Raw genomic sequence first — 11,595 nt, 5'->3', positions numbered from 1 at the left:
AGGAGTGGGAAATTGAAGCATAATTTATGAAATTCTCCAGATCAGGACGAACCCATGTGGGTTCCCTGAGAGGCACCATTTGTTTGGAGGTAAAGGCCCATATCTTGGCCACAACAAACAGAACCAAATATACATTATCAAGCAATTCTTCTGATTTGTTGTTTATGGGATCTTGCTGTGAATAAATCAGTTGCCATGTTCATCTACATAAGAACAATGACTGAAATTCAAAAAGTAATTCATTGGCTGTGAAGTGTTTTGTGAATCCAAGTGCTCAACAGCTGACTCCTGCCGGATTCTGCCATATTGTTATTACCGTCCCTGTACTGTTATATCCAGATTTTAACTGGCCTGCAATTGTCCACTTTCAAACATTTTCTATATGATGGAATTTCATGATGATCAGCTGAAAGGAGGTCGTACCAATTTCTAAACCCATCCAATATAACAAGAAAATTAGTGATTATCAATTTTATACAATCATGCCTAGTATCGACTATGTCCCTTTACAGACCCCTCAAAAGGGCCAGGATGAGATGAATTTCCACCTGTAATATCCAAAACTCTGGCTACTCAGAGAGAACCTGTAATCTATTTATTACTGAACAAAATAAGGGTGTTGCAACAAAGTTGTCCAACCAGTTCTCCACCTTATAGAAAGGAACTGACTCACCTGAAGAAGGAAGTGCAGCACCTGCATCAGATTGGAAGTTCAGGAAAATCAAAATCCCATCATTCCTGGAGCAGATCATCAAAACAAAACACGGCCTGGTAGGTAGCTACGGTCAAAGACATTGAAAAACAGCTCCACCCTGTGCTGACTGGGGCAAAAAACAGCAGCATTTGATTCTACTACTTTGTTTCTTAAATTTGAGTTGACTTGGTTTCTATGGCTCCTGTTTCTTTACTCAGGGTTTCCCATGTGTCTACTCATTCTTTCTCCTAAAGCAGTCAGTTTGATACAGTGGTACCCAGAACTAATGCCAACTGCTTGCAAAAAAAGCATTAAATCGAATGTAACAATTTAATGCATACATCATCATCATAGGCAGTCCCTCGGAATCGAGGAAGAATTGCTTCCACTCCCAAAGTGAGTTCTTTGATGGCTGAACAGTCCGATACGAGATCCACAGACCCTGTTACAGGTGGGACAGACATTCGTCGAGGGAAGGGGTCAGTGGGGCTGGTTTGCCGCGCGTTCCTTCCGCTGCCTGCGTTTGGCCTCTTCATGCTCTTTGCATTGAGATTTGAAAAGCTCAACGCCCTCCAGGATGTACTTTCTCCACCTCGGGTGGTCTTCAGCCAGGGTCTCCCAGATGTCAGTGGTGATGTCGCACTTTATCTGGGAGGCTTTGAGGGTGTCCTTATGACGTTTCCGCTGTCCTCCTTTGGCTCATTTGCCATGAAGGAGCTCCCCATAAAGCATTTGCTTAGGGAGTCTCAAATCTGGCATGCGAACTATGTGGCCTGCCCAGCGAAGCTGATCGAGTGTGGTCAGTGCTTCAATACTGGGGATGTTAGCCTGGTCGAGGACACTGATGGTGGTGTGCCTGTCCTCCCAGGGGATTTGCAGGATCTTACGGAGACATCGTTGGTGACTTGAGGTGCCTTCTATACATCGTCCATGCCTCAGATCCATACAGGAGGCCGGGTATTACTACAGCCCTGTAGACCATGAGCTTGGTGGTAGATTTGAGGGCCTGGTCTTCGAGCATTCTTTTCCTCAGACAGCCGAAGGCTGCACTGGCGCACTGGAGACGATGTTGAATCTCTGCATCAATGTCTGGCTTTGTTGATAAGAGGCTCCCGATATGGGAAATGGTCCCCATTGTCCAGGGCCGCGCCATGGATCTTGATGATTGGAGGGCAGTGCTATGCGGCGGTGACAGACTGGTGGAGGACCTTTGTCTTACGGATGTTAAGCGTAAGGCCCATGCTTTCATATGCCTCAGTGAATACATTGACTATATCTTGGAGTTCAGCCTCTGAATGTGCGCAGACGCAGGCGTCATCCGCATACTGCAGCTCACCGACAGAGGTTGGGGTGATCTTGGACCTGGCCTGGAGGCGGTGTAGGTTAAACAGCTTCCCATTGGTTCTGTAGTTTAGTTCCACTTCAGCGGTGAGCTTGTTGATTGTAAGGTGGAGCATGGTGGCGAGGAAGATTGAGAAGAGGGTTGGAGCGATGACTCATCTGAATACATGCATATGACTTAATGCATACAGAACATTTATCATGATACGAAGGAGGCAGAGTGCAACCTGCCATAGTATCAGCCAAACAATTCAACATGAAACAAAGGAGTAAATGGGACTAATTGATACAGAGCAGAGGCTAAGATCACAAAGATGGAACAGAAGATAAGAAAAAATTGGAAATAATGAAGTACTGGGAGAGGATTTAACAATACAATAAAAAGACCCCAAGTTAATTTCTGAGCTATCAGCTCTCTTCCTCCCACCTCCAGCCTCAAAGGGGGTCATTTTAACTAGCAAAACAGGGGGGGGCGGGGTTGAGTCACAGAATCATAGATTCATAGAATGTTTACAGCACAGAAAAAGGCCATTCGACCCGTCGAGCCTGTGCCGGCTCTATGCAAGAGCACTTCAGCTAGTCCCACTCCCCAGCCATTCCCCGTAGCCCTGCAATTTATTTTCCTTCAGGTACTTATTCAATTCCCTTTTGAAAGCCACGATTGAATCTGCCCCCATCACCCTTTCAGGCAGTGTATTTCAGATCCAAACTCTGCATAAAAAAACTTTTCCTCGTGTCGCCTTTTGTTTTTCTATCTTAAATCTATGTCCTCTGGCTCTCGACCTTTCCGCTAATGGGAACAGTTTCTCTCTGTCTAGACCCTTCATGATTTTGAATACCTCTAGAAGATCTCCTCTCAACCTTCTCTGCTTTAAGGAGAACAACCCCAGCTTTTCTAATCTGTCCATGCAACTGAAGTCCCTCATCCCTGGAACCATTCTTGTAAATCTTTTCTGCTCCCACTCTAAGGCCTTCACATCCTTCCTAAAGTGCAGTGCCCAGAATTGGACACAATACTCCAGTTGAGGCCGAAACAGTATTTTCTAAAGGTTCATCATAACTTCCTTGCTTTTGTACTCGATGCCTCTATTTATAAAGCCCAGGAACCCATATGCTTTTTTAACTTCTTTCGCAACCTGTCCTGCCACCTTCAACGATTTGTGCACATATATCCTCAGGTCTCTCTGTTCCTGCACCCCCTTTAGAATTGTACCCTTTAGTTTCTATTTCCTCTCTTCATTCTTCCTACAAAAATGTATCACTTCACACTTTTCTGCATTAAATTTCATCTGCCACATGTCTGCCCCATTCCACCAGCCTGTCTATGTCTTCTTGAAGTCTATCACTATCTTCCTCGCTATTCATTATACTTCCAAGTTTTGTGTCATCTGCAAATTTTGTAATTGTGCTCCATACACCCAAGTCCAAATCATTAATATATATCAAGAAAAGCAGTGGTCCTAGTACCAATCCATGGGGAACACCACTGTATACCTTCCTCTAGTCCAAAAAACAACCTTTCACCACTACTCTCTATTTCCTGTCACTTAGCCAATTTCGTATCCATACTGCCATTGGCCCTTCTATTCCATATCGGATGGAATGGTAAATATTTTTAAAATCTCAAAACTTAAAATTTAAAACTGAAACCCAACCCTCATTTGAATATTTGAATGTGGTAGGTGGTAGGAGTGACCACTGTACAGTCCTTGTGGAGATGAAGTCCCATCTTCACATTAAGGACATCCTCCATAGTGTTGTGTGACACTACCACTGTTCTAAATGGGATAGATTCAGAACAGATCTAGCAGCTCAAAACTGGGCATCCATGAGGCGCTGTGGGCCATCAGCCACAACAGAGTTGCATTCCATCGCAATTCGACCTGGTATATCATTACCATCAAGTCAGGGGACCAACCCTGGTTAAATGAGGAGTGTAGAAGAGGATGTCAGGAGCCACCAGGTGTACCTAAAGAAAAATGAAGTGCCAACTGTGGAAATGTACTTTTAAAGTTGCATACACTGTTTCATGTACCCTTTTGCAATAAAACAAAATAAAAACAAAATCCTGCCAGAAGCTTCTGCAGCAAACAGTCTGTTTGCATAAACATGCTAACCTTGACTGAAACTGCTGCTAGCTGATTAATTAAGAAAAGCAGGAGCCATCTGTATGGGTGAGGGAACCTCGAGCAAACCCACCCGGCGAGAGGCATAACCACCAGACAACAGAAAAACTGTCCTGCTGAGATAAGTACCACCCATTGTGCTCCCCTGTATTATCAATAGTCTGTCGCTGTGCCAGACCTTAGAAGGGCTAGATAAAGGTTGTAAAGATGCAGCACCAATTCAGCCCCTAGGAGCTAATCAAATTACCAGCCATTATCTAGAATCCAGAACTCATCCAAAATATGCAAGAAGCCAATTACCCAATCAACCACTATGGAAATCATGGGCCCAAATAGATGGCCAGGAAACTGGACAATCCTATAACAATGCAAAACCAGTGATAGCACATTATCACACTCTAATCGAAATATGTAAAAGACTCAGACAAGGATGTGGTAATCATTAACTGATTGGAGAACTCTTTATCTGTTTTCGCTGACTACAAAGGCAGAACCAATACACAGGATGCAACCATAACTTGTTTGTTCTACTGTATATTGTGAATCTGTACCACAGTGAGAGTCTCCGCTTAGCCTTTGACTGGACGGGACTCTCCCTTGCTGCAAGTAAAACTTATTAAAGGAACATCTACCGGAGCTGATTGTGTCAGAGTCTTATATTGAGAGTCGAGATTTTAACACAACCTGGTGAAGCTACAACACAGGACTGCATACATGCTAAATAGCGGAAACAGCGTACTATTGACAAAGCTAAGTGATCCCACAATCAACAGACCAAATCAAAGCTCTGCAGTCCTGCCACATCTAGTTGTGAATGGCGGTGGACCATTAAACAACTAACAGGAGGAGGCGGCTCCATCCTCAGTGATGGCGGAGCCCAGCATGTGAGTGCAAAAGACATAGCTGAAATGTTCGTAACCATCTTCAGCCAGAAGTGGATGATCCATATTGGCCTCCTCCCGAGGTCCTCACCATCACAGAAGCCAGTCTTAAGCCAATTCGATTCACCCCACATGATATCAAGAAATGGTTGAGCGCACTGGATACTGCAAGGACTATAGGCCCTGACAACATCCTGGCTGTCGTGCTGAAGAATTGTGCTCCAGAACTAGCCACGCCTCAAGTCAAGCTGTTCCAGTACAGCTACAACACAGGCCTCTATCTGACAATGTGTAAAACTGCCCAAGTGTGTCCTTTCTACAAAAAGCAGGACAAATCCAATGCGGCCAATTACCACCTTGTCAGTATACTCTCAATCATCAGCAAAGGGATGGAAGATGTCATCAACAGTCCTGTCAAGCAGTACTTTTTTATTATTCATTCCTAGGATGTGGGTGTCACTGGCAAAGTCAGCATTCATTGCCCATCCCTAATTGCCCTTGAGAAGGTGGTGATGAGCCGCCTTCTTGAACTGCTGCAGTCCGTGTCGTGAAGACATTCCCACAGTGTTGTTAGGGTGGGAGTTCCAGGATTTTGACCCAGCGACGATGAAGGAACGGTGAGATATTTCCAAGCCAGGATGGTGTGTAACTTGGAGGGGAACTGGCAGGTGTTGGTGTTCCCATGCACCTGCTGCCATTGTCCTAGGTGGTTAGGGAGGTGCTGTCGAAATAGTCTTGGCGAGTTGCTGCAGTGCATCTTGTAGATGGTGCGCACTGCAGCCATAGTGTGGTGGAGGGAGTGAATATTTAAGGTGGTAGATGGGGTGCCAATCAAGTAGGCTACTTTATCCTGGATGGTGTTGAGCTTCTTGAGTGTTGTTGGAGCTGCACTCTCCAGGCAAGTGTAGAGTATTCCATCACACTCCTGACTTGTGCCTTGTAGATGGTGGAAAGGCTTTGGGGAGTTAGGAGGTGAGACACTCACCACAGAATACCCAGCCTCTGACCTGCTCTTGTTGCCACAGTATTTATGTGGCTGGTCCAGTTAAGTTTCTGGTCAATGGTGGCCCCCCCCCCCCTAGGATGTTGATAGTGGGGGATTCGTCAATGGTAATGTCATTGAATGTCAAGGAGCAGTGGTTAGACTCTCGCTTGTTGGAGATGGTCATTGCCTGGCACTTGTATGGCACGAATGTTACCTTGCCACTTATCAGCCCAAGCCTGAATGTTATCCAGGTTTTGCTACATGTGGGAATGGACTGTTTCATTATCTGGGGAGCTGTGAATGGAACTGAACACTGTGCAATCATCAGCGAACATACCCACTTCTTATCTAATGGTGATACCATTAACCTGTTCACCGATACTCAGTTTGAGTCTCACTCAGACCACTCAGCTCCAGATCTCATTACAGCCTTGGGTAGAACAACCACTGTTGAACCTGTTCCGCTCGTGTCCCAAGATTCAGCTGTTATTGGCATGTCTGGCATGTCTGGAAAATTATAAAAGTTTATGTCTGACCTTGCAATTACTGCAGGTCAGGTCCTATGACTACTAAGTCTACTCTCAATCATCAGCAGAGTGATGGAAGGTGGCATCGACAGTGCTATCAAGCGGCACTTACGCACCAATAACCTGCTCACCAACACTCAATTTGGTATTCACCAGAACCACTCGGCTCCAGACCTCATTTCAGCCTTGGTCAAAACATGGACAAAAGAGCTGAATTCCAGAGGTGAGGTGAGAGTGACTGCCCTTGACATCAAGGCAGCATTTGACTGAGTCTGGCAACAAGGGGTTCTAGTAATACTGAAGTCAATGGGAATCAGGGTGGAAACTCTCCACTGGCTGGAGTCATACCTAGCATAAAGGAAAATGGTTGTGATTGTTGGAGGCCAATTCTTATGTTCTTATTTTCTGAGGCTGCATTTATTGTCCTATGTAGTTGATGATGAGCCTTCTCCTTGAAATGCGCCAGGCCTTATGTTGATAATGCCCCCACAACGATGTCTCTGCAAGATCCTAAAAATCCCCTGGGAGGACAGATGCACCAACATTAGCATCCTCGACCAGGCCAACATCCCCAGCATTGAAGCACTGACCACACTTGATCAGCTCCGCTGGGCAGGCCACATTGTCCGCATACCAGACACAAGACTCCCAAAGCAAGCGCTCTATTCTGAACTCCTTCACGGCAAACGAGCCAAAGATGGGCAGAGGAAACGTTACAAGGACATCCTCAAAGCCTCCCTGATAAAGTGCAACATCCCCACCAAAACCTGGCCAAAGACCGTCCTAAGTGGCGGAAGTGCATCTCGAGTCTCATCGCTGAAAGCATGCAGAAATCAAGCGCGGGCAGCGGAAAGAGCATGTGGAAAATCTGTCCCACCCTCCCTTACCCTCAATGACTATCTGTCCCACCTGTGACAGGGACTGTGGCTCTCATATTGGACTGTTCAGCCATCTAAGGACTCGTTTTAAGATTCTGAGGGACTGCCTATGATGATATGATGAATGCTCTCACAATGGCGTTGGAGAATTACGGGATAAACATTAGAAATAGGAGCACGACAAGGCCACTCGGCCCTTCGAGCCTGCTCTGCCATTCAATAAGATCAAGGCTGATTTTCTACCTCAACTCCACCTTTCCACACTATTGACCCAGCAGCGATGACGGAATGGTGATATGTTCCCAAGACAGAACGTTGCATGACATGGATGGGAACTTGGAGTTCCCACAACATTCTTGCTCTTGGCCTTCTCAATAGTAGAGATCGCAGGAGATGGACGTGCTGTTGAAGTAACATTGGTGAATTGCTGCACTGCATCCTATAAATCATACATACTGTAGCCACAGTGTGACAGTGCTGGAGAGGGCAGCTATTGAATACAGTGGTAGAGGCTCCAATCAATTGAACAAGTTCTGTCCTGGAGAGAGTCAAGCCTCTTGAGTGTTACAGCTGCTCCCATCCAAGGGATTGGTGAGTATTACTCACACTCCTGAATTAAGACCTGTAGATCGGATTTGAGGGGTCATTAGGTGAGCCACTTGTCTCAGAGTACCCAATCTCTGACCTGCTCTTGTAGCCACATTGTTGATGTGGCTGGTCCAGTTAAACTTCAGAATCACAGAATCACACAATGGATACAGCACAGAAGGAGGCCAATCAGCCTGTCAAGCCCATGCCGGCTCTCTGCAAGAGCACTTCATCTAGTCCCAATTCCCCGCCCTTTCCCCGTAGCCCTGCAAATTGTTTTCCTTCAGGTACTTATTCAATTCCCTTTTGAAAGCCATGAATGAATCTGCCTCCAACACCCTTTCAGGCCGTGCATTCCAGATCCTAACCACTCGCTGCGTAAAAACATTTTTCCTCATGTCGCCTTTGGTTCTTCTGCCAATCATCTTAAATGTGTGTCCTCTAGTTCTCGACCCTTCTGCCAGCGGGAACCATTTCTCTCTATCTACTCTGTCTTGACCCCTCATGATTTTGAATACCTTGATCAAATCTCCTCTCAATCTTCTCTGCTCCAAGGAGAACAACCCCGGCTTCTGCAGTCTAATGTTGTGGAGGCCTTACCTTCCCCCAGCGGCCTGGGGCTGGTGCTGAGGCCCTGGTGCAGACTGGCCCAGCACAGGCAGGGCAGGCAGGAGCAGTAGGCAGGGTTAGCGGTGGAGCACTAGCTCCTGGCACAGGCCACAACTCCAGCAGGCATGGCGTTGGTGCGACAGGCGGTGCCTCGGACCCAGACTCGGCCAGCATGGCTGCAGCTACTATAGCTGTAGCGGTGGCTGCCACGGCCTCCTTTTTACCGCCTCCCCTTTTTTCCTCCTCTGGTCCCCAAAATGTTAATGCTGGGGGCTTGGCGACAGTTGTACCATTGAAGGTCAAAGGAAGACAGCTGGTCTTTCTCTTGTTCAAGATGGTCATTACCTACTCTCCTAAATTCCTTCACTTGCTGCTCAGTGACCACCACTCCCACTTGTAAAGTGCTCTGAGACATTTGTTCACAAGAATAATGTTATCTAAATATCAGTTGTTGTTGCTGGTTCTCATTTCTGAATCAGGAGCTAAAGACAGCTGATACAGGGCAACAACGGACTGCCTTTCCTTTATCTTCAAGAAACATCCCTGATGTATCAGTTGGATGTGCAAGTAAACAAGACAATCTTCAGTGCAGTTAAGCATTCATGAACTGATCTCCAGCCTTGAAGGCAACCTTGTAAGATATACAAAGCTCTTTAATATTCCTGCATTGTGTATTGGATTACAACTTGTTCGGAATTCAGTCCTCTATGCAAGTTTCTGCAAATGATATGGGTGCACATTGCAGTAAGCTATACAGTTTACATAACATACACAAGGGTAGGTTTACAGTTTGCTCTCTGTGTTGGTTTAGTACCCTAGGTGCTGAAATACAATCTGCACTGCTTTATGGTTTTGCTGACATAAGGGCTGGAATTGATTCAACTTATGAGTGTTGGTTTTGTGCTGACAACTTGCAATCTTTGCAGTGCAAGGAATTACCAGACTTTTACAATATAAGCAAACTAGTCTCAACCACTTAAATAAACGCCTGGCTGCTCTGCAAATTTCTGTACAGTTTGTTACATAGAATTTACAGCACAGAAACAGGCCATTCAACCCAACAGGTCTAAGCCGGTGTTTATGCTCCACACAAGCCACCTTCCACCATGTTTTGGTACCACTTAGGCAGGATGGGCTCACGATTCGGTATCATAACTGTTATGTTGTTAAATCCAAGTTTCTGCCCTCCAGCGAGAGGCATCGGGAGGTGCGTCGGAGAGGCGTGAGTCCGGGGTCAGCAAGAGGCCTGCAAAAGGCCGCGAGAGGTATCGGGAGGTGCGCCGGAGAAGCGTGAGTCTGGGGTCGGCGAGAGGCCTACAAAAGGCCGCGAGAGGCGTCGGGAGGTGCTGGAATTTTTGGCATTTTTTGAGGATGTTTCCAGTCGAGTGGACAAGGGGGAACCAGTTGATGTGGTGTATTTGGACTTTCAGAAGGCCTTCGACAATGTCCCACACTGGAGATTAATGTGCAAAGTTAAAGCACATGGGATTGGAGGTAGTGTGCTGACGTGGGTTGAGAACTGGTTAGCAGACAGGAAGCAAAGAGTGGGAGTAAATGGGTACTTTTCAGAATGGCAGGCAGTGACTTGTGAGGTACCGCAAGGTTCTGTGCTGGGGCCCCAGCTGTTTACATTGTACATTGATGATTTAGACAAGGGGATTAAATGTAGTATCTCCAAATTTGCGGATGACACTAAGTTGGGTGGCAGTGTGAGCTGCGAGGAGGATGCTATGAGGCTGCAGAGCGACTTGGATAGGTTAGGTGAGTGGGCAAATGCATGGCAGATGAAATATAATGTGGATAAATGTGAGGTTATCCACTTTTTTTATAAAAACAGAGAGACAGACTATTATCTGAATGGTGACAGATTAGGAAAAGGGGAGGTGCAACGAGACCTGGGTGTCATGGTACATCAGTCATTGAAGGTTGGCATGCAGGTACAGCAGGCGGTTAAGAAAGCAAATGGCATGTTGGCCTTCATAGCGAGGGGATTTGAGTACAGGGGCAGGGAGGTGTTACTACAGTTGTACAGGGCCTTGGTGAGGCCACACCTGGAGTATTGTGTACAGTTTTGGTCTCCTAACTTGAGGGAGGACATTCTTGCTATTGAGGGAGTGCAGCGAAGGTTCACCAGACTGATTCCCGGGATGGCGGGACTGACATATAAAGAAAGATTGGATCAACTGGGCTTGTATTTACTGGAGTTCAGAAGAATGAGAGGGGATCTCATAGAAACGTTTAAAATTCTGACGGGTTTAGACAGGTTAGATGAAGGAAGAATGATCCCAATGTTGGGGAAGTCCAGAACCAGTGGTCACAGTCTAAGCATAAGGGGTAAGCCATTTAGGACCGAAATGAGGAGAAACTTCTTCACCCAGAGAGTGGTGAACCTGTGGAATTCTCTACCACAGAAAGTTGTTGAGGCCAATTCACTAAATATATTCAAAAAGGAGTTAGATATAGTCCTTACTACTAGGGGAATCAAGGGGTATGGCAAGAAAGCAGGAATGGGGTACTGAAGTTGCATGTTCAGCCATGAACTCATTGAATGGTGGTGCAGGCTAGAGGGGCCGAATGGCCTACTCCTCCACCTATTTTCTATGTTTCTATGTTTCTATGTTTAACATCCCTGGGGAAGAGACAACATTTAGCGGCACTATATCATCTATCAATTATAGCTCCAGGTCGATCAGTGCCAATGGTGGTGACATTTAAGAATATGTGGATCTTATAGAATAGACAATGTAACTACAAAAGGAGGTTAATTGGACACAATAAGTGTACTAAGCACACTATCAGCACTTATTATTGTGTGTGGTTTTACTATCTTAATATACATATATATATATATATATATATATATACATACATAAAATGTATAGGAGGTATTTTATTATTTGGATGGATCGCCAGTGGAAGATATAGGCTGACCACGTGGGAGGTGTGGTAAGATGTCCAGACAATTT

The sequence above is a fragment of the Pristiophorus japonicus genome, chromosome 5 (assembly GCF_044704955.1).
Source record: "Pristiophorus japonicus isolate sPriJap1 chromosome 5, sPriJap1.hap1, whole genome shotgun sequence".
NCBI classification, from domain to species: domain Eukaryota; kingdom Metazoa; phylum Chordata; class Chondrichthyes; family Pristiophoridae; genus Pristiophorus; species Pristiophorus japonicus.
This window is presented reverse-complemented; position numbering follows the sequence as displayed.